The sequence below is a fragment of the Hemiscyllium ocellatum genome, chromosome 44 (genome assembly GCF_020745735.1).
Source record: "Hemiscyllium ocellatum isolate sHemOce1 chromosome 44, sHemOce1.pat.X.cur, whole genome shotgun sequence".
Taxonomy (NCBI): domain Eukaryota; kingdom Metazoa; phylum Chordata; class Chondrichthyes; order Orectolobiformes; family Hemiscylliidae; genus Hemiscyllium; species Hemiscyllium ocellatum.
The window spans coordinates 4133480-4157842 of record NC_083444.1 but is presented as its reverse complement, the minus strand read 5'-3'; the positions used below and the strand labels follow the sequence as shown (position 1 = coordinate 4157842).

The 24363-nt window shown below is 43.2% G+C and overlaps 1 protein-coding gene across 2 annotated transcripts in view; it reads left to right on the top strand.

Moving 5' to 3' along the window:
• The first annotated feature begins 19927 nt into the window (after positions 1–19927).
• The window catches only part of ache (acetylcholinesterase), a 49205-nt gene continuing 44769 nt past the window's right edge, over positions 19928–24363 (top strand). For both annotated transcript variants that reach the window (XM_060854693.1, XM_060854694.1), the window contains exon 1: positions 19928–19993. The gene's annotated coding sequence lies outside the window, so the exon portion shown is untranslated. The remainder of the gene's footprint in view (positions 19994–24363) is intronic.

Sequence of the window (24363 nt, the reverse complement as noted above, 5' to 3'; positions counted from 1 at the left end):
TAGAAAATTTTTTTTGGGTGGTTTGGTAAGTGTGGTGGGGCTGAGTAACTCACTTTACCCAGGTTTTGGGAAGAGCACTGTAAACTCAGACTTGCTGAGTCGCCGCCATCTTGGATCTCCCCCATAATGCAGTTTAACCAATAACTGATCTATTGTAAACAAGTGGTCATTTGAGTGCCAGTTATTGAACATTTCTCGGTTATCCAGCAATCCATGTCATAATGCTGTTTAACTGATAGCTGAATGCTGAGTTGCTTAATGCCATTTTATGGGACCTTGAAATCTTGTCTGGATAATCTGAAATTCAGAAAATTGATGTTCGGATAATCGAGGTTGTACTGTATTTACCACTGTTCAGACACATTGTTGGCAACATAAATGTTGAAAAGTTGCAAAGACAACATCAAACTGAAGGTCTCCTTCCCAATTGTGGAATATTTCTGTTGATAAAGAGTCAGCTTTCTGGAAAAATACCCAAATATGTCTTTCTACCTTCTTTTCGTCTTCTTGCAAGAGTTCAGAACCCAACACCCACATCACTCGCATTGATAGTCATTTTAAATGGCTTTGCATAATTAGGTGTAGCTAACCACTCAGTCTCAGAATTGCTACCCCATAACCTTTGTTTTCACATCCCAGTTCTAGTACATGACTTGGGCTTTTGCAAACTCATTGTCAGCCAGGTTTATCACCAAGCCTGCCTTCTGAAATGGATTGAACTTTGATAGATATTCCAAATGTTCCTTCTACGTGTGACTAATAATCATCAGATTGTCAACGAACACCACACAAATAGATAATCTCAAAATGACTTTATTTGTTAATCTTTAAAATGTAGCTGGTGCATTTTTTATCCCATTTCACAAAACTGTAAACTGATGTGCTTTCCTTAATTGGTCAGAGCATTGAATATAGGAGTTGGGAGGTCATGTTGCAGCTGTACAGGACATTGGTTCGGCCACTTTTGGAATTGTGCATGTAATTCTGGTCTCCTTCCTATCGGAGGGATGTCGTGAAACTTGAAAAGGTTCAGAAACAATTTACAAGGATGTTATCAGGGTTGGAGGATTTGAGCTATAGAGAAAGGCTGAATAAGTAGTGGGCGGCACGATGGCACAGTGGTTAGCACTGCTGCCTCACAGCGCCTGAGACCCGGGTTCAATTCCCGACTCAGGCGACTGACTGTGTGGAGTTTGCACGTTCTCCCCGTGTCTGCGTGGGTTTCCTCCGGGTGCTCCGGTTTCCTCCCACAGTCACAAAGATGTGCGGGTTAGGTGAATTGGCCATGCTAAATTGCCCATAGTGTTAGGTAAGGGGTAAATGTAGGGGTATGGGTGGGTTGCGCTTCGGCGGGTCGGTGTGGACTTGTTGGGCCGAAGGGCCTGTTTCCACACTGTAAGTAATCTAATCAAGCTGGGGCTGTTTTCCCTGGAGTGTCGGAGGATGAGGGGTGACCTTACAGTGGTTTCTAAAATCATGAGAGGCACGGATAGGATGAGCAAGAGGGTATAGGTTTAAGATGAGAGAGGAAAGATATAAAAGAGACCTAAGGGTCATCTTGTTCACACAGAGAGTGGTGCATGTATGGAATGAACTGTTAGAGGAAGTGGTGGAAGCTGGTACAATTGCAGCATTTAAAAGGCATCTATATGGGTATATGAATAGGAAAGATTTAGAGGAATATGGGCAAAATGTTGGCAAATGGGATTAGGTTAAGTTAGGATATCTGGTTGGCATGGACAAGTTGGACTGAAGGGTCTGTTTCCATACTGCACACCTCTATGACTCTATAATCCATGCTGTGCCTGCCCAATGGGACAATTTCTATCCAGATGACTCATTACTACTTGCTTGATCTTAGATTGAAACATTTTCCCCACTACAGATGTTAGGCTAATGGGCCTAGAGTCACCTATATTTTATCTACCTCCTTTTTTAAGTAGTCATGTCACATTTGCTGTTTTCCAATATGCCAGAATCACCCCAAAGTCTAATGAATTATGATAAATGAACACAAGCACATTTGGTATCTTCCTTGCCATCTCTTTTAGTATTCTGGAATGCATTCCATCAGGACCAGGGGACTTGTCTACCTTTAGCCCTGTTAGCTTGCCCAACATTTTCTCTTTAGTATACTGATCATTTCTTGTTCCCCACCTGCCACAGCCTCCTTGTCATTGGCATGTTGTGTGTGTCTGGACACATTAAAATTGAGACCATCTGGGATTGTAGCCTTAATCTGAATTCCTTGTGAAAGTTGTGGCGGGTTGGGACAAGCACGTGGATCTCAGTGAGATCCTCTTTAAAGGGTCGATGGGTCAGGTGACCTCTTCCTGTGCTAAAGGAATTCTATAATTCTAATGGTAGAGTTATTAAAAAACAGCAAAGCACAAGAGGCCAGATTGGGGGAAGAAAGAACTCTCAGGTAAAGGCAAAATCTAAATGCCTAAATCTGAAACAACACAGACAATGCTGGAGAGACTCAGTATATCTGAAGAAGAGTCATATCAAACTCAAAAAGTTAACACTGCTTCTCTCTCCACAGATTCTGCCAGACCTGCTGAGTTTCTCTCCAGCATACTCTGTGTTTGTTAAAGAAATCTCAGAGCTATAACGCTGAAGGAGGATCTCCCAGAAAAGATCCAAACCAATCAGGAAAATACTTTGCTCAGTATATCTACGTGTACATTATTGAACAGTGTTGTAGCAGTATCCAGGTGGGATTCACGGGTAGTTCAGTTGGCTGCATGGTAGGTTTGTGATGGAGAATGACTTCAAGGAACGTGTTCAGAAAAGATTTACAAGGATGTTACCAGGGTTGGAGGATTTGAGCTATAGAGAGAGGCTGAACAGGCTGGGGCTGTTTTCCCCGGAGCGTCAGAGGCCGAGGGGTGACCTTATAGAGGTTTACAAAATTATGAGGGGCATGGATAGGGTAAATAGGCAAAGTCTTTTCCCTGGGGTTGGGGAGTCCAGAACTAGAGGCCATAGGTTTAGTGTGAGAGGGGAAATATATAAGAGAGACCTAAGGGGCAACTTTTTCACACAGAGGGTAGTACGGGTATGAAATGAGCTGCCAGAGAAGTGGTGGAGGCTGGTACAGTTACAACATTTAAGAGTCATTTGGATAGGTATATGAATAGGAAGGGTTTGGAGGGATATGGGCCGGGTGCTGGCAGGTGGGACTAGATTGGGTTGGAATATCTGGTCGGCATGGACGGGTTGGACCGAAGGGTCTGTTTCCGTGCTGTACATCTCTGTGACTCTATCATTCCTGCACCAGCTGAGGTTACCATGAAGTACTGCCCTTGCCTGAGGCTCAGATTAAACCACCAACAGTCATCTCCTTCTAATGGGAGACCAGCCATATGGTCTGCTAGGACTATGGTGATTTTGGCTTTCAGTAGCAGACTAAGGGGAAGAAGGATGTTCCTATTTGGTCATCAAGCAACATGTTGAAATACATGACTAAACAGACAGTGGTATGATGGGTCCTCACCCAAAACAATTAACTGATAAAAATGATAAGTTGGGTTTCACTTCTGAATCATATGCCACTCATGATTCATCATGAGATAATCACCAATGCCAGAGAGAGAACGAAAATCTTGCATTTAACAAAGGTAAAGCAGTGCACAAATTCCTAGGCTATGTCTGTTTCCTGGGGCCTTGGGAACATTCATAATTGGAATCAGGACTAGGTGTGTGTGTATCCCTGGCCAAGCTACCTAGAAAGAAAAAGCAGTCAAACCAGTGAAAGAGAGAGAGAGACTGTTCTGAATTATCTCAGATACCTCAGTGTTGGGAACCTGTATGCCCAGTGTGGTTCATTTCCAAGTATCATTGTTTTCTAACAGGTTTTTTCCTCAAGTGCCCATGGTGTATGGGAAATTGTGTCTTATTAATCTGATTGAGATTTTTGAAGAAGTAACAAAGAGGATTGATGAGGGCTGAGCGGTGGATGTGATCTATATGGGCTTCAGTAAGGTGTTCGATAAGATTCCATATGTATACTGGTTAGCAAAGTGAGATCACATGGAATACAGGGAGGACTAGCCATCTGAATACAGAACTGGCTCGAAGATGGGAGGCAGAGAATGGTCATGGAAGGTTACTTTTCAAACTGGATCTCAATCAAATGGGCCAATGGACTGAGGAGTGGCAGATACAGTTTAACTTCAATAAATGTGAGGTGCTGCATTTTGGAAAGGCAAATCAGAGCAGGACTTATAGACTTTATGGTAAGGTCCTTGGAAATGGAGTATTGCTGAAGAAAGAGATCTTGGAGTGCAGGTTCATAGTTCCTTGAAAGTGGAGTACCAGGTGGATAGGATAGTGAAGAATGTCTTTGGTATGCTTTCCTTTATTGGGTGGAGCACTGAGTACAGGAGACTTGTCTACCTTTAATCTCATTAGCTCGCCCAACCCTACCTCTTTAGAATAATGATCATTTATAGGTCCTCATCTGCTATAGCCTCTGTGTCATGTTATTGACATGTTCTTTGTGTTTGAATATGTTAAATTGAGACCATCTAGGATTGTGGGCTTGATCTGAACTTCTGGTGGAAGTTGTGGGAGGATGGAGCATGAGCATGGGTTTTGGTGAGATGCTCTTTGGATGGTCAGGGACACACCCAATGGTTCAATTGAGTTGGGAGGTCTTGTTGTGGCTGTATAGGACATTGGTTTGACCACTTTTGGAATACTGCATGCAGTTCTCGCCTCCCTCCTATAGGAAGGATGTTGTGAACTTGAAAGGGTTCAGAAAAGATTTACAAGGATGGAGGTTGGAGGGTTTGACCTATAGGGAGAGGCTGAATAAGTTGGGGATATTTTCCCTGGAGCACCGGAGGCTGAGCGGTGATCTTGTAGTGGTTTATAAAATCACAAGGGGCATGGATAAGGTGAATAGATGAAGTCTTTGCCCTGGGATGGGTGAGTCCAGAACTAGAGGACATAAGTTTAAGGTGAGAGGGTAAATATTTAAAAGGGACCTAAAGGGCAATTTTTTCACCCAGAGGGTGGTGCATGTATAGAATGAGTGGCAAGAGGAAGTGGTGAAGGCTGATACAATGACTACATTTAAAAGACAGATAGGATGGGTATATGAATAGGAAGGGTTCTGAGGGATATGAGTTAAATGCTGGCAAACAGAAGTAGATTTATTTAAGATGTCTGGTTGGCATCAAAGGTGGATCAAAGAGTCTGTTTCCATACTGTACATCCCTATGATTCTAGGAGGTCCAAGTAGTGGATAGTTGAGGGGGTCATTTCACCTGCCTGCCTGCTCCTCCTCTTTGGCTAACTCTGTGTCTGGTTAGCTTTAGAAAGGGAGCACCATAGGGTCAAGAATGCATCATCTGCAGCACGGTGGCTCAGTGGTTCACACTGCTGCCTCACACAGCCAGGGACCTGCTTCAGGTGACTGTCAGTGTGGAATTTGCACATTCTCCCCATATCTTTGTTGGTTCCCTCCAGGTGCTCCAGTTTCCTCTCACTATCCAAAGATATGCAGTTTAGGGAGACTGACCATGCTAATTTGCCCATAATGTTCAGGCATGTGTAGGTTAGGTGGATTAGCCATGGAAAATGTAGGGTGAGAGGGTAAGGGGGTGAATCTAGATGGGATGATCTCTGGAAAGTTGGTGTAGACTTGATGGGCTACATGGCCTGCTTCCACACTGCAGATATTCTATGAAATGTCCCTTAAAAATGTATTTTAAATCAGTTAAGCTTCCTGCAAAAGCTGGTGTTTAGATATTTTCAATTTGATCTGTTCAGGCAGGTCATGACACATTTTGGAGCAGGTGGGACTTCAACCTGCGTCTTCTAACTCAGAGATAGGGATACTACTACCACAGCAGAAGAGTTGTTTTTATTTTATTAACCAGTACAAATTACAAACAGTTAACATGAACAGCCATATACAAGAAACAGCAATTTACAGAGGAAAGGGGCAGCAAACCGAGACCCCAAACCCCACCGTACTAACAGCTCGCAGGGAAATGAGGACAAACCTCGAATCCCACCTTATCATATCAAACATAAACCAATCAACACCATCACATACAAAGAGTTGTTTTTTATTACAATGCCACTTTAAGAGGCTGTCAATTAATTAATAAGTATACTTGTGTAGTTGACGTAATCAAAACAGTAAACCTTTCGTAACCTTAGAAACAAGAAGTATGCGGGTTTAAAGTGCAAACTCGCTTTTGGGTTTCCAAAGTTCCAAAGTGTCACAGTCTAATCAAAACATTAACTCTGTTTCTCTTGTTCTCTGCTGCTGCCAGACCTGCTGAGTTTCTCCAGCAATTTCTGTTTTTACATCACTGTATTGGCTGCTGTATGAAGTAGGAATTGGAGCTGTCAAAATAATGCAGGAAGGAGTTGAATTGAAGGACAGCTGAGGCTGGGTCAACAGGCTTATCCCAGAAACAGGACAGTGTTGCTTTGATTGGCTAGAGTAAATAGGCAAAAAAAATCACAATTGGAACCACTCCATCACTAAGTCAAAAGTTCCCATGAAGATTAAACTCAGCAATGCAGAGGATAAGGAATTAAAAACATCAATAACATTGATTTCAAGGAATCAGCCAACACTATCAGTAATTCTTAATTAGCAGGACACTGGTTGTAAGTTGATACCATCAATGCCAGAAGGGAGGAAAAGAAGACATATGAGGGAGGTGTTCAAAGGGTGGCATGTTACAAATTGCCTGTGATCCACACTAAGCTGGAAATATTTTTAATAACTAGCCCTGCTTGTCATGAGAGGATGTTGCTTCCTGATCTCCAAAGGTACAGGACAATCATAAACTATTGTAGCTTCTCTCAACAAAGGGCACTGCAGATTTTTAAGCTTCATTGTTTGAGTGCCTCAGCATGTGGGAAACAAGTGATATCAAGCAAGAGAGTTTTGATGGGAGTGTGAACTAGACGAGACAATTATTTCTGCTCAGAGGGAAGGACCAATTCATTGGACTTGATCTCTAGAGTAATCTGGGGTCTGTATTGCACTCAATTTAAACGTTATCCCAGTGAATGACACCATGTGACTTCCAAAGAACTCAGAAAGACTCAAACTTTGTATTTAATCCTACCTCAATTCTTTAATCTAATTGGAGGGAGACTGAGAGTAAGGGAGTCTTGCTGCAATTGTCCAGGTCTTTACTGAGGCCACAGCTGGACTACTGCATATAGTTTTGGAATCCTACTCATAGAATATAGAATAGTAGACCACATGAACAGGTCCTTCAGCCCATCATATCTGTGCCAACCAGCATGCCATTCTAAACTAATCCCATCTGCCTGTATATCCTTCTATTCCCTGCCTTTTCATGTGTCTGTCTAAATGTCTCTTCTTTTAAAATTGTTCGTGGGATCTGGGCATCACTGGCTTGTCCAGCATTTATTTCCCATCCCTAGCTGCTCAGAGGGCAGTTTGAAAGTCAACCATATTGCTGTGGGTCAGGAGTCATGTGTAGGCTGTATTAGGTAAGGATAGCAGCTTCCTTCCTTAAAGGACATTAGGAAACCAGATGAGTCATTCCAGCAATCAATGATGGATCCATGGTCATCTCCTAATTGCAGATTGTTTTTCATTTAATTCGAATTCCACCATCTGCCATTGTGGGATTCTAAGCTGGATCCCTAGGACATTACCAGGGTCTCTGGATGAATCATCCAGCGATAATACCAGGAGGCCACTGCCTCCCTTATTGCCTCCTCTTAAACATTGCTATTGTGTAGAATTGCTTCCTAACTTTTCTCCTGAATTGTCGGCACTAATCCTCAGATGATGCCTCCAGTTCTAGAACTCCCAACCAGTGGAAATAAATTATCTTTACCTACCCTGTCTTTTCCTGTTAATATCTTAAACACTTTGATTAGATCATCTTTAACTTTTTAAATCCAACAAAAAATGAGCCTAAATTATATAACTCATAACCCCAAAGAGCTGGCACAGTACAGGAAGGATGGGCTGAACAGCCTTCCCACTTTGTTTGGTTCCATGAGGAGAAGGATGTACTTGCTTTGTCAGGGGTGGAATGAAAGCTCACTAGATTGATTCCTGGGATGACAAGGTTATCCTCTGAAGGGGGATGGAGTAGAATGGGTCTCATCTCCATCCTCTGCAATTGGATCCTCAGCTTCCTGACCCGTAGATCAGTCAGTGAAGATAGACAACTGCATCTCCTCCATGTTAATCCTCAACACTGGAGCCCCCCACCACCCCAGCCAAGGATGCGTTCTCAGCCCCTACTGTACTCCCTGCACTCCCATGACTATGTAGCCAGGTTCCACACTAACATCATCTACAAGTTTGCTGATGACACCACCGTTGTAGGCCAGATATCAATAATGATGAGTCAAATGATGAGGAAGGAGATAGAGTGCTTGATGTCGTGGTGCAATGATAATATTCTCTCTCTCAATATCAGCAAAGCAAAAGAACTGATTGTTGACTTCAGGAAGAAAGGAGGATACACCCCTATCTACATCAATGAAGCTGAGGTGGAGAGGGGTGAGAACATCAAGTTTCTATGAGTGACAATCACCAACAATCTGTCCTGGTCCTCCCACATAGATATGATGGTCAAAAAGGGACAACAACACCTCCCTCTTCTTCCTCAAGTGGCTTAGGAAATCCAGCAGGTCCGTAAGGACCCTCACCAACTTTTACAGATGCACCATAGGAAGCCTTCTATCTGGGTGCATCATGGCCTGGTATGGCAACTGCCCTGCCCAGGACTGTAGGAAACTACAGAAGGTTGTGTGCACAGCCCAGTCTATCAGGGAAGCCAACCTCCCATACATGGACTCCATTTACACAGCTCATTGCCACAGATATCTTTGTTTACTATGACCTGCTGGTACTGCTCGCAAAACAAAGCTTTTCACTGTACTCAGGTACATGTGACAACAATAAATCAAATCAAATCAAGTTCTCTGAAATTTAGAAGAATGAAAGGTAATCTCACTGAAATTACAAGAATCTGTTTCCCATGGCTGCAGAAAGAACTCAGGGTCAAAGTCCAGGAAAAAGGACAAACTATTTGATACTGAGCTAAAGGTCAATTTCTAACTTGAATTTTGTAAAGCTTGTGACCTTCTGTCCTGAGAATTATGGATACTCAGCTGTTGTGTATTTTCAAGACTGAGAGCAATGAATTTTTAGACACTAGGGGGGAATCAATGGAATCTGGTTCATGCAGGAAAATGGAGTTGACATGGAGCGATCATCATCATACTGACTGGCAGAGCTGGCTTGAGGTTACATCATTACAACAGGAAATTGATTCCACTGGCGAGTGTTTGGTAACCATTTAAAATGAGGTTGTCAGGAAATTTAAACTGACAAAGTGTCTCCCGTTCTTTCTGCAAGCTATATGTTGTGGGAAACCACTTTACACAGCGTTGTAATTTGTGCTCAAATAGCTTCTTTTGACAGTTAATAATTGGCTCCAAAGCACGATTACACATAATAATTGATAAATCACCTGTATTAAGGGAAATTAATTTCAATGTTACATTTGCTCTCTCCTTCTAGGCTCAGGATTTGAGACTTGACAGTAAATCAATAACTGCGACATTAAAGTCTGCTACTGACTGTGACTCAACTAATGGCATTTCGTAAGAAAAGGCCGGGGATCTAAACGAGTGGCAGTGATTTGCCCAGGGAAGGTCTTCTGCTCAGTTCTTCATTTCCAACCTCATTGAGAAGTTAATAATAACAATACCACATAAAACAGTACATGAGGTGGATTCCTGAATGCTGCACTTCTCATGTGTGCATAAAAGAAACACAAATGCCTTCTTTTGAAAGGATTCCTGCACCTGAAAACAGCCATTATCCTTTAAAGCTCTCACTGTTCCACCACCACCAGCAAAGATTCACCGGTTTTTCCATTGACCCTGAGAATGAAATGACTTTCAAAAAAGTGCAGAAATGATCACCCACTGAGGTTTCAAATGATCCCACTACACTGAATCCAAATGCCATTATTTTAAAATGCTATCGATTTCCTGTGAAACACGCTGTGGCTCAAAACATATAGGCGAAAGTGAGGACTGCAGATGCTGGAGATTAGAGTCAAGATTAGAGTGATGCTGGAAATGCACAGCAGGTCAGGCAGCATCCGAGGAGCAGGAAAATCGACATTTCGATCAAAAGCCCTTCATCAGGAATGAGGCAGGGAGTCTCTGGGGTGGAGCGATAAATGGGAGGAGAGGTGGGGCTGGAGCAAAGGTAGGTAAGAGTACAATAGGTGGATGGAAGTGGGGATGAAGGTGATAGGTCGAAGAGGAGGGTGGAGCGGATAGGTGGGTAGGAAGATTGACAAGTAGGACAGAACCTGAGGACGGTGCTGAGCTGGAAGGTTGGAACTGGGGTAAGGTGGGGGGAGGGAAATGAGGAAACTGGTGAAGTCCACATTGATGCCCTGGGGTTGAAGTGTTCTGAGGCAGAAGATGAGGCGTTCTTCCTCCAGGCATTGGGTGGTGAGGGAGTGGCAATGGAGGAGGCCCAGGACCTGCATGTCCTCGGCAGAGTGGGAGGGGGAGTTGAAATGTTTGGCCACGGGGTGGTGGGGTTGATTGGTGCAGGTGTACCGGAGATGTTCCCTAAGTGCTCTGCGAGTAGGCATCCAGTCTCTCCAATGTAGAGACGATCACATCGGGAGCAACGGACACATTGGTGGATGTGCAGGTGAAACTATGATGGATGTGGAAGGCTCCTTCGGGGCTTGGATGGAGGTGAGGGGGGAGGTGTGGGTGCAGGTTTTGTAATTCCTGCAGGATTATATGTTTCAATCCCCTTAAAGAATAATACTATGCCTCCTTTTCAAAGGGAAGAATTGATAAGCAGTGACTGTGAAATTTGTCTTACACTCTAAAGTAGAATATGTAAAGGTGGGTGAAGTTAAAAGTCAAGATTGGCAGACAAATTCAGAAATGTGGTCTTTTTTTATGTTTCTTTCCATTATGCATCCCTTTGTTTTCATTTACAACGGTGTTATGAGCCCAGCTGTTGTTATTACTGATCATTCAGATCCCAGACTGAAACCTGGCTTGATAAATGACCTTAATGAGATGTTCTCTCACTGAAACACATTCAGGATTTAATAATAAAACAAAGATTTATTGTGCAGAGGAAATTATGGTAAAATAGAATAAACCAAATTATTTGCATATAACACATGTTTAAATCTTCCAAAACACACAATGAAAGCATAATCCAGTTAATCCTAAAAAGCACCCCATTACAGTACTCACACCTTTCTTTATTGCCTCTATTGGGCTTAATTTAGCTGCAGCATCAACTCTCAGGCTTGAGAATCTAAACACATCTTCCTGGAGATTTCATATAATTGGGCTTAAACTTTCTCAGATTCAAATAACCCTTCAGGGTTTTAATCAAACACATCTCGTCTGAATTTTTTTACTAAACTCCTTAAATTGAGGTAACCTTTTGTTTTTAGCAATTATAGGCCATGTTCTTCCTTTTTCAGGACCAAGTGCATTACACATTCATTTAAAAATCCTGAAAAAAACAAAGTATTTTTCTTCCTAAGCTATGTGTGTTTTCCGTAATCAAAAGTAAAATAACCAAGCTCTTACCTTCTAAACTAAAGTCTAATGAACAGCTGTTTCCTTATTTACTCATAAAATTTTCCCAAGTAAACAAAAATAAATTATTTTCCAGGTCTTTCTCTCACACTAAAATAAATTACCATAGATATGCAAAAAATCTATATGCCACTCATTCAAATTCAAAAATCTAATTCAAGAGGTTTATAAGTGATGCCTTGTGAAAATTGTGATGATATTAAATTCTCTCACCAATTGCAATAGCAATGGTTCCATTAGGATGGTGAAATTAAAGTATGACATATTTGCATGGAAGGTTCCTATTTTAAAGACGGCCGCAGGAATTGGTCATGGAAGAAAATTGATCTGCTCAAATAAGCTGCTTAATCTTTTTTGATAGAAAGTGGAGAGAAGTGCCCAGTGTTTCTTTTTAAACAAGCTGCAATCTTGTAATAAAATCAAGATCATTTGTCAAGTATTTTCCTGTTTTCAGCAGTAGGTTTTGAACAAGATTGAAAAGCAATTTTGTTAATTAGGAAAGATATTTGGAAAGTCAGCCAAGTGCATCCAATGACATTGATTTACATTCCTTGCAGATTAAATGGAAAGATATCAAAGATGAGTTTTTAACACAGCACACTGCTGAGCCACAGAACCTAGAAGTGCTGATAACTTGTGCTTTTTGGTTCTTAAGAAACATCTTTATACTGAGGCTCTGCAGGGATGATGTCATTGCCATTTGTAAATGAGCTATTTCAGAAGGCCAACTCATTGCATTTTCACCTCAAATTTGACCTCTCACCCCTGACTTAATTATGCTGCGAGTTGTCAGGATCTGGATTTTACTACCTGAAAGTGTTATGGAAAAACATTTAATCATAACTTTCAAACGGACAATGTTGAAAAGAAAAAAACTGTGGAATTATGAGAAATAACTCAAAGTGCAGGCATAACATGATAGGCCAAATGGCCTTATTCTATGCTGTATTGTTCAAATTTCTTATTGGGCATGTGGAGGAAGTTAATATGAATGCCAGTAGTTAGCTGTACAAGAATTGTTTATCCCAGGAACCAAATGGGAAAATCTTCTCTAAAGGTTGTTATCACATATAAATAAATATCCTTAGCTTCTGAAGGCACTGGAACAATACTGTATACAACGTTTACTCTCAAAAATGAATAGTTTTAATGAAGGTGAAAGTATAATCAATGACAGAAAAAGCAATTACATATTACGAGTAACGTAGGTGGAAACAGCTTGCTTTTTCTCACCATTCTTTGAAGTTAACTGGCCTGCCAAGCACTCTGAAAAAACTTCAGATGGACTTTGCAATTTGAACCAGGCAGGTTGATAAAAATGTTCTGGTAAGCAACTGGAACCATCCAGGATTAAATAACTGTCTTACAGACATAAAAACGAAGTTGCCAGTTCATCATCATTTAAATTTATCCCACAAAATATTCATTTATAATATGAATGTTTGAGGCACTCCCTTGGATTCCTGTGCTGTGTCTGTTAAACTAATCCTGTGAGTGAAGCAAATTTTATGTTAAGCTCCATGTTTATCATAATACAAATTAGATAAGACAATATTCATATTGGAAAATGTTTCATAATTTGTGGGCACTAGTTCCTGACAAAATAGCTTGTTGTCTGGGAGGTAAGCATGGATGAAATCAATGTGGTCTTTTAGTTCCTTACTGACCCATAAACAATTCGAGTACAGTTAACCACTGGATTCATATTAATTTCCTCCACATGCCCAAAAAGATTTGAACAAAACAGCATAGAATGAGGCAATTTGGCCTATCATGGCTATGCCTGTTCTTTGAAAGAAGTTATTCTTCATAATTCCACAGTTTGTTTTCTTTTCAACATTCACCCACATTCCCTTTGAAAGTTATGATTAATTTTTTTTCCATAATATTTTCAGGCAGTAAAATCCAAATCCTGACAACTCACAGCATAACAAAATTTCCTCACTTTCCCTCTGCTTCTTGTTGTTAATTACCTTAAATTCGGTGTCCTATTGGTCCTTACCCTCCTGTGTGTCGGAGAAAGTGAGAATTGCAGATGCTGGGGTCCTGTGTGTTGAAACAGTTTCACCTTCTTTATTGCATCAAACCTGTCTTGTGACTTTGAAAAACATCTTCTACATTTTACATAATTCCAGCATATCTCGTCTCTCCTGGTGTCTCTAAACTGAGATTTTAATGATTATTAAAGATTTTAAAATTTCAAACCTGAACAATCTATGAACTATGGAAGCAAGCAAATTAACATTTCCCACCTCAGGCAACTGTCTGTGTGGAGTTTGCACATTCTCCCTGTGTCTGCGTGGGTTTCCTCCGGGTGCTCCGGTTTCCTCCCACAGTCCAAAGATGTGCGGGTCAGGTGAATTGGCCATGCTAAATTGCCCATAGTGTTAGGTAATAGGTAAAATGTAGGGGTATGGGTGGGTTGCGCTTCGGTGGGTCGGTGTGGACTTGTTGGGCCGAAGGGCCTGTTTCCAGACTGTAGGGAATCTAATCTAATCTAATCATGAAACATTGAATTTGTTGACCTGAAGGACGGAACACTTCAGAGCGCAGTTCTAACTCCTGACAGCTCACCACCATCTTGGCCAACATGGCATTCTTTATCAGGGTACCTAGCTGGTGATTTGTTTTATTCATTCATGAGATCTGTGTGTCGCTGGCTGAGTCAGCCTTTATTACCTAACCCTACTTGCCCTGTGAAGGTGGTAATGACCTGCCTTCTTGATCAGCTTGGTGTAGGTACACAGAGCAGTGAAGAAGGGAGTTCCAGGATATTGACACAGGAATGGCGACATATTTCCAAGTCAGGATGGTGAGGGGCTTGGAGGGAACTTGCAAGTGGTGATGTTCCTTATGTTTCTGCTGCTCTTGCCCACCTTAGATGGCAGTGGTCATGGATTTGGAGATTCAGTCTAAACAGCCTTACTGAATTTCTACAGTACATTTTGTACACACAGCCATTAATGAGCATGTGCGGTGGAGGGAATGTAACCTTGTGGATGTGGTGTCAATCAAGTGGATTGTACTGTCCAGGATGGTGACAAGCTTCTGGAATGCTGTTGAAGCTGCACTCATTCAGTTAAGTGGCTAATTCTGCATCACATTGCCGCCAGGTGGTTTATAAATTGTGGACAGGCTCTGGGGATTCTGGGTTTTTTGGGGGGGGAAACTAGAACTGATTTTGAACATTGAGTTCCAAATTCAAAATCAAACTCTACTGCCCGCTCGGTATTTTCTAATATGCCGACAAATTGTATGCTTGATGCTGCACTCGATCTGATGAAGGAAGCGGTTTTTCAACAGCATTGTCCAAAATAATCAGCACAGAACCAAACTAATCACAGCTGGAGAGTTCCTCAATTATACCTGCTCCCTCGCCCGATTCCTAATGTGGCTTTATTCCATTCCAGAAAACCAGTCGTTGGTAAAATCTTGTCGGCAGACACAATGTTAGCCCTGAAAAGCCAGTGTAATTAATTCCCAAGAGGTTTAAAATACACAACTAGAAGCTCTAATTGTTCAGACTTGGTGGTTAAATAAAGGAAAATTCCAAAGTCAGGGACAGCATCGAGATCTTCAAAGACAAAACACAGAGCTGGGAGTAATCATTTGCGTTATCTGTGCACAGTACAAACTGATAACTTTCAATAGGATTTTTTTTATATAGAGAGAGCAAAATACCTTTTCAGCACAATTAAAAATAAAGCCTTGAAACCTCAAGTGCTCCAACAGTTCTGAATGTGACATTAGTTTGCTTCCTGGTGGAACGGAGGAGCTGACTGACAGAATCAGTTCAACCTCTGCATCCTTCTCCCTGTCCTCAGCCCATTGCCTCCATGCCCATCCCTTACATTGTGGACAAATGCGGGCTCTCACCTCCCCCACCCCCCAGATCCTTTGCAAACATCGCGAGACTCTTCCCATTTGCTCATCATTTCCCCCCTCCCCAAAAAAAAGCCCACACAAACAGGCAGAGAGACACAACCTTGAGCAGCAAACGGGTGGCTAAGCTACTGTGTGTCTGCTGCTGGTACCTCGCCTCTTCTGTCTCTGTCTGTGTGTGTCTGTGTCTGCTCTCACCATCCATCCAACCACAGGTAAGTCACCTGGCTTTCCTCGGCGTGTATTTTTATGTTGCATCTTGCCACCCAATGCATTCGGCTTTGGCGAATCCTGAGCATCCTCATTGATGTGATGTGAGTGCCTCTCTTCCCTGACTGTGAGCGGGGATGTGGGAATATTCCGCTGCAAACAGCGCGAAAGAAATGGACAGAGGGTGTTGTGCATGCATTTGAAAAGGGGTCCAAGCCGCAATATGCATTCGAAGCGGGCTGTGTGTGTGTCTGTGTGCACGGCTCCAAACATTTGCAAAGCGTCTGCCTGTAAAGGAGACAGTGAGAGGAAGCAATCGATCCGTTTCGGTGTCCATGACTACGCCATAATAATTAAGGCGCCTGAGCTATTTGTGGGTTGTTTTTGGACTGGTGCACGAAAACTTCCGATGATTTTGATTCCATAATCTCCGTGACCCCTGTGCAGATGCAGCAGGTGATGGGAGTGAGTGCTGGATCCAACTTTGCCTCATGCCTGTCATTTTGGAGTTGGGAGTTGCACCCTCTGGGCTCTGCTCTCACATGGGCCTCAGTACTCAAAAGGTCTAAAGCTTTAAGATATTGAGGCTGGAATTGTGTGGCCCACGGTATAAAACTGTCTGTTGGTTACATAATCCTTTCCGGGCCTTATCTCCTTCCAGGACTCTCAGCATGACTTAGGTTGAGGGTTGAGTCCTGCCACTTGCTCATCCCCCTATAGCAGCACAGGCAACAAGGTCTGATCAGGACCAAGGAAATGTGACCCTTTTTGAGCAAAAATGGTCAGGCTTTTTAACCTTCAGTGAAATGTTGCAATCTCCTCACCACCAGGGACAGCTTAAAGAGGGGGAGCTCTGAATAGGGGCAGTGTTCCCCGCTGGATATAAAACATTGGCCAGATCCTGTGGAGAGAAATGTGTCGGATTTAGTTTAATACAACAAAGGATGTGAAGGAAAGGTCCCTTTCTAAAGGGAAGGGGGGAAATTGTAAGTTAATTAAACTGGAGTAGACCAACAGAGCTGGAATCTGCTCCATCGGTTAGCACATGGCTGATCTGTACCTCAACTCGATTTAGCAGCCGTTCCTCGATACTCCTGCCCAACAAAAAAAACTCACTGTTGAAAGACATATACATCCCACCATGCACGCAGTTTTAGCGTTTCAGATTTCCACTACCTTTTTCCTCACTTGTGGGACGTAGGCGTTGTTGGCTGGCCAGCATCTGTTGCCAATCCTTGAGAAGGTGATTGTGAGCTGCCTAGTTGTAGGCATAATGCACTTGAAGAGGGAATTCCAGGATTTTGACCCAGCAACAGTGAAGGAAAAGCAATATATTTCCAAGTCAGGACGGTAAAGGGTTCGGTGGAGAACTTGCAGGGGATGGTATTCCCATGTATCTGCTGTCCTCGTCCTTCTAGATGGAAGAGGTCACGGGTTTGAAAGGTGCTGTCTGAGGAGCCTTGGTGAGCTTCTGCAGTGCACCTTGTAGATAGTACTCATTGCTGCTATTGAGCATCAGAGGAGCGAGTGGATGTCAGTCACACCTTCTCCGTGACCTCGTGATTTTGCTGCTAAACATCTGGATTTCTGACTTTAAACATTATGTCCCCTGGTAAACAATTTCTTCAGGGACAGAAATTACTTTCTCCAAGTCACCTTTGGTGAATTCTTTAACATATCTGAGAGCTTTCTTGAGACAGTATCATATCAGGAGTGCTTAATGGGTGATCCCACCTTTTCTTCCACACATCAACTGCACCATCCCACAACACAGCAACAATCCTTCATTCCTGAAGTTGGTCAACTAGCAAATCCCAAATGGGCTCTTTGTTCCCGTGAAGGAAGGGCCTGGATTTGTTGAATGTTCATCCTTACTCCACACTTCACTCGTCCCGGATCCAGTGGAGCACTGGAAAATATGCAAGGAAGTTGGAAACAGGAGGAGGCCATTCAGATCTCCTCATGCACTACTGGTTTGTATCTTACCTCCCCACATCTTGTAACCTTTACATCCTTGCCCATCAAAATCTGTCTCGACTGTAAAGCTTTCAACTTACCTCCAGCCTTGACAGATTTTTAGAACAGTGAGTGCCAGGTTGCTGCCATTTTTCAGGCAACCTGGCATCATAACTTTAACATTTTTAAAAATTCTTAATCTGCTGTGAGCACCACTAGCTGGGTTACCATTTAATCCTCATCCCTAATTAGCCTGGAGAAGATAGTGGTGAGCTGCCTTCTTGAACTATTGCCATCCTTGGCCCATCGGAACCCAACAGTGCCACTAGGGAGGAATTTGACCTAGTGATACTGAAGGAATGGCAATATATTTCCAAGTGAAGGTGGTTTGTGTTCTGGCGGGGAACTAGCTGATGTTTCCAAGCCTCTGCACTTCGTCCTTCTGAAGATTAATTCCCGGGGCTGTGTGCTACAGTCCAGAGGTGAGCTGACCAAAGTGAATGTGAGGCTGATCTTGTTGAATTGACCTTGTCCTGAAACAAAAGATCCATGTGCAATTCAACAGTTGAAGCAAATGAGCGTTTTTTCCAACATGCCAGCACTTCGCTCTGTGGTATTGTGGGGAACATTTAACAATGCATGATGGGGGGAAAAAGTTGGTCAATTCTCGAGTTATAATTCTGTAAGTTAAAAAACTGTGAAGAGAAGTCGGAAACAGTAAACATGACACAGGCTGATTCTTAATCTTGTAACAGCTCCTTGAACATTTCAAACTGCAGATCTTAGCCTAAACAAAAGGTCCGTATAATAGAAACAGAATTATGGAATGACAGAAATGATTAATTTTGTTTTAGACTAAGGTTACAGGTGATGCACATTTCATGGTAATCTGTAATTGTTTAGCATATTTTAAAATATATAGTATGTTCCTTTTCTTTTGTAAAGGTGCGAAACTTGGAAGGGAAATAGGGAACGATCTGAATCCCTCCTCTTGCTAAGTTTCAGCCAAGTACTGCAGTACTTACAATAAAGGCTGATTATTGTCAGTTCAATTGATTTTTTTTTGAGTATTGTTGATTTCTTTTGCTCTCATAGATCCCTGCTAATTAAGTTCTGCTACGACAGCTGTCCAACCACAACTTGCTGTAAATGCTTTTTCAATATTTTGTGCAGAAGCAGTCAGTCAGTGATTATAGATGAAAAGACAACCTTCCTGCTGTCTATCTTTCTAACCTCCTCCAATCTCACATTGACCTGAGAGTTCTGTGTCTCTTCAATTCTGACCTCTTGTGTGGTGACAGGCTGTGCCTTTTGTTGCTTTGGCCCTGAGCTCTGGAATTCCATCCCAAAACCTCTGAACCTTTTTCTAATTCACTGAGTAAATCTGCATCTTCGATCAAGCTATTGGCTGTCTACTGCCTTATCTCTTTGTGACTCTTGATGCCAAATTTTGTTTTATGGTAGCATTTTGGAAAGGTTAATTAAATTATAAGTGCTCTATAAATGAAGTGTTGTTAAAGGAAAGGGAAAGGGAAATTGTGTTTGAATTCAGCACAAGCAGTCTAACAATAGAGAGGCAGTGGAAAGGGTGGAGAGTAGACATGGAGAGGCAGAGCTGAATGTTGTCATTATACATGTGGAGGTCAAACCCTTGCCTTTCATGATATCACTAAGGGGAAACATGTAGATGAGGGACAATAAAATTGGGGATTCCATAGTAACAGTGTAAGGTAGATAGAGAAGTCAAGACTGGAGATGAGCTAACTATGATTGCATAGGTAAGGATTGAAACAAATGAGGACAGTCCTACTAAATTGGAAAACAAAGAGGCATTGGCTGACCAGGTCAGAGCTCACCCCTATTCACCATTGTCATACTTGCAGAGGATGTCATTTGCAGCTAAAAGGGAGGAGGGTGCTGGCAGAATCCCAGAATTGTTACAGTGCAGGAGAAAGCCATTCAGCTCATCGTGTCCAAGTGTGTGTCATGACTTAGTGCCATTCTCTTGTCTTTTCCCCTGAACATCATGTCTATTTGAATAATTATGCAATGCACTCTGGAATGCTTCCACTGACCTTTCAGCAGTGCATTCCAGTTGTCATGATAGGACCAAAAATGAGGCAAGTACCTAATATGGAGTGGTGGGGGTGGGAGAACTAGGCTATTTAGGAGCATACTGAGAGATTGGGGAGGAAGAGGGAGGAATCAGGGATAGGTCTCATTGATGAAAGGTGCTCAGAGAGAGAGAGGATGAGGGTGATAGTGGAGAAACTACAGAATAAGATGGAATCTGTCTGAGAGCAGTGGGGGAAAGGTAAGAGATTGACTTTATTTGGAGGAGGGGAGTTTGCACTGATCTGTCAGCACCTTGTGTATACAGTACTTCAGTTTTGTCAGAAGTTGGAATTGTTCATCTTAAAGCAGAGAAAGGAATGTGTTAGGAGTTTTGAAAAAAGACCCAAGGGTTTTAATAAACTAAATATGGAGAAACTGTTTCTATTCACAAGAGGTTTGATAATTAGAGCGCATAGATTAAGAAAAAAAAATCAGAGTAGGAGATGATATTTTTTAACAGCAAATTTGAAGTGTACTGCCTGGAAGTATAGTGGAAGCAATTTCAAAAGTAACTTTCGAATGTGCAAAGGGGATGCTATAAATGCTTGAAAAGGAAAGACTACAGACTGTGGGGAAGAGGAGAAAGCAGAGAAGCTCAGCAAAAAGAGTCAAAGCAGGCACAAGGGGCCAAATTGCCTCTTCCTGTGCTGAGTGATTTTACATCAATGTACACTTATTTTAACTACTATACCAAGTACGTGCACTCACCATACTGAATATCTTTTATATAAACTGCACGTAGATATTACCTTACCTTTGCATTAGTGTCAAAATTATTGATAGATTCAAATATTAGATATAATTGAAACAGGATGCATATTTCAGACATGAATATATTACGCTACATCCATCTAGCAATAAATATAACTATGACATAACAACTTGAGATTTTATAGCATCTTAACATAAAACCTCTGAAGGTCCTCTGATGCCTTTAGCCATCTCAGCCTTAAATCTAGAATTCCTTCTTCACCTCCCTCCTTTAAGATGTTCCTTAAACTTACCTCATGGTCCAAACTTCTGATCTTCGGCCCTAATATCTCCTTATTCGGCTCAGAGTCCGTTTCTGTCTGATTAATCTACCACGAAACTCCTTGGGATATTTCAGTATCAAAGTGGCGCTCTATAAATGCAAATTGTGGTTTTCATGAGGTTATTCACAATGCTGGGGCAACAAGAAAAACTCCTTTTTTATTACATTATTTAACAGCAAATGTGACACTCCTGGGGTGGGGGAGAGAGTCATCAACCCATGTCATATTTCTTTTGGACTTGTCAGTTTGAACATAGCTGTCAAAAATCTGAAGAAGGTTCCAGAAGATTACAGAAGCATTCAACAGATCTTAAATATAAAATTAGATGTCATATTTTGTACCAAATGGCAAAATGTTTCCCCTAAACTCAGTTTCCTATGAATGGGATGTGTAAATCCTCTTGTTATTAATAGATAAATCTCTTTTTCACATGGAAGATTCTGTTACTAAAAATATAAATACATTGCATCACTTAATCCAGTAATGCCACATTGACCTAGCCCTTGACAGGAGAATTAAAGGAGTGAGTTCATTGACTTGTGAGAACAAACTGAGTAAATAATCCTATTTCATTGGATTTCCAGTCTACTTTCAGCCCATATTCAGTAATTACAAAGAAAACTCTAGATTTGAAAGAAATAGCCAACAGGATAGCCAGGCAGAGAGGCAGGTATCATCTGACATGGTTGGACAGAAATAGAGATTACAGCCCAAAAGGGGAAAGTCAGAGCGAGAGAGGCACAGATAGGGAACCTGAAATGGACAGGGACCAAAATAGGGACAGTCAGACAGAAATAAAGAATGCAAATCCAAAAAGAGAGTCCCAGTCCGGGAAAACTGATATTCATAGAGAGAGAGTCAAACAAAAATAGCGCGGTAAGCTAGCAAAACAGAAGGGGGGAGTTACAGACTCAGAGAAACAGGAAAACTAGCTGGAAATAACTGTTCAAAGAGGACAGAACTAAAATGTGCGGGTACAATTAAAGGCAAAAGGGTCAGTGTGGCTCAATCCTGACAGCAGAAGCCTTTGTTTTACTTCGGTGCAGATGGTCCCCTTCTGTCTCACACGCACTGGGAGAGACCGACCGTTGTTGTCTGCTTCCCAAATCCTCCCTTTATTTAATTCCTCCCGTGTTGTTCAGTTTTACTGCCAATTTGTGGGAGCTTACAGACATTGTAGCAAAAGTAAGAGTCACTCCGATAAAAGAAAAATCTGAAGCCACCCGCATGGCAGCATGGCATTCCCACTCGGACAGATGAAGAGCACTGGGAGGGAGTCCAGTCCTTGTGAACCCCAGTTGGATGCTGATCTGTGTAAATGTAGCCCAGCCATTTGCAGCTGCTGGTTCTGTGAACGCTGGCTCTGAAGTCTCCAGGGTGTCAATGACAGGACACATGGAATCCTTGCGGAAATGCCACCGGAAAACAGCCCCAGCTTACAGAAAGGCACAAGGAACTTTTGTTACCCCTCCCCCAGGGTATAATTAGACCGAAAGCTTGCCCAGAGTTCACAGGCAGGTCTGACCTGACAGCAGGGTTTGGATCCTTCGAAATGCCCGTCATTTCATTCTCGCACTCTTGGTTTGTAGTTTCTCTCTTTCTGTGAACTGCCAGTCAGTCCGTTATAGATGAAGGCATTTACAAATGCAGCAGCTCTGAAAAACAAAGAACTTCCATTTCTGTGGCACCCTATCACCACCGCAGGAGGTCACAGAGTGCTCCCCTGTCAATGGAAGAGCTTTTTGAAGGGTCCAAGTGGTTAAGGTTCACACAGCACAGAGCAAACTGCGGCAGTTACCTGATAGTCTATTTGTTCACTGATTAAAAAGGAGGACGTGCTGGGAACTTGAGGTCTGGTACCACCCGAGGACAGAAAAATGGTGAATATTGTAAATCCAGTGTGACACTCCAGCATGTTCTGTTTCATTTTAGAGTTTCAGCATCCACAGTCTTTTGCTTTAATTTTTTCAGGGATTTAAGTGAAGACAGTATAGGACAGCAGGGAGAACATTTTCTTTTCAATAGTGCCAGTGGGGTATTCACTTCCAGTAAAAAGCTGAAAATGTGTTGCTGGTTAAAGCACAGCAGGTCAGGCAGCATCCAAGGAACAGGAAATTCGACGTTTCGGGCCAGAGCCCTTCATCAGGAATGAGGAGAGTGTGCCAGGCAGGCTAAGATAAAAGGTAGAGAGGAGGGACTTGGGGGAGGGGCGATGGAGATGTGATAGGTGGAAGGAGGTCAAGGTGAGGGTGATAGGCTGGAGTGGGGTGGGGGCGGAGAGGTCAGGAAGAAGATTGCAGGTTAGGAGGGCGGTGCTGAGTTGAGGGAACCGACTGAGACAAGGTGGGGGGGAGGGGAAATGAGGAAACTGGAGAAATCTGAGTTCATCCCTTGTGGTTGGAGGGTTCCCAGGCGGAAGATGAGGCGCTCTTCCTCCAACCGTCGTGTTGTTATGTTCTGCCGATGGAGGAGTCCAAGGACCTGCATGTCCTCGGTGGAGTGGGAGGGAGAGTTAAAGTGTTGAGCCACAGAGTGGTTGGGTTGGTTGGTCCAGGCGTCCCAGATGTGTTCTCTGAAGCGTTCCGCAAGTAGGCGGCCCGTCTCCCCAATGTAGAGGAGGCCACATCGGGTGCAGCGAATGCAATAGATGATGTGTGTGGAGGTGCAGGTGAACTTGTGGCGGATATGGAAGGATCCCTTGGGGCCTTGGAGGGAAGTGAGGGAGGAGGTGTGGGCGCAAGTTTTACATTTCCTGCGGTTGCAGGGGAAGGTGCCGGGAGTGGAGGTTGGGTTGGTGGGGGGTGTGGACCTGACGAGGGAGTCACGAAGGGAGTGGTCTTTGCGGAATGCTGATAGGGGAGGGGAGGGAAATATATCCCTGGTGGTGGGGTCCGTTTGGAGGTGGCGGAAATGATGGCGGATGATACGCTGTATGCGGAGGTTGGTGGGGTGGTAGGTGAGGACCAGTAGGGTTCTGTCGTGGTGGCAGTTGGAGGAGCGGGGCTCAAGGGCGGAGGAGCGGGAAGTGGAGGAGATGCGGTGGAGGGCATCGTCGATCACATCTGGGGGGAATCTGCGGTCCTTGAAGAAGGAGGCCATCTGGGCTGTACGGTGTTGGAACTTGGTATTCACTTCCACACAGGAACATCTGTCCTGGCAATGGTGGATTGGCAGAGCCCTCAGTAGAAAGCTGCATTAAAAAGACAGCACTGCAGCACTCCCTCGGTACTGATCCTCCGTCAGTGAGGACACCCTCAGGACTGACCCTCCACCAGTGAGGGCACCCTCAGGACTGATGCTCCGTCAGTGAGGGCACCCTCGGGACTGATCCTCCGTCAGTGAGGGCACCCTCGGGACTGATCCGTCAGTGAGGGCACCCTCGGGACTGATCCTCTGTCAGTGAGGGCACCCTTGGGACTGATCCTCCGTCAGTGAGGGCACCCACGGGACTGATCCGTGAGTCAGGGCACCCTAGGGACTGACCCTCCACCAGTCAGGGCACCCTCGGGACTGACCCTCCACCAGTCAGGGCACC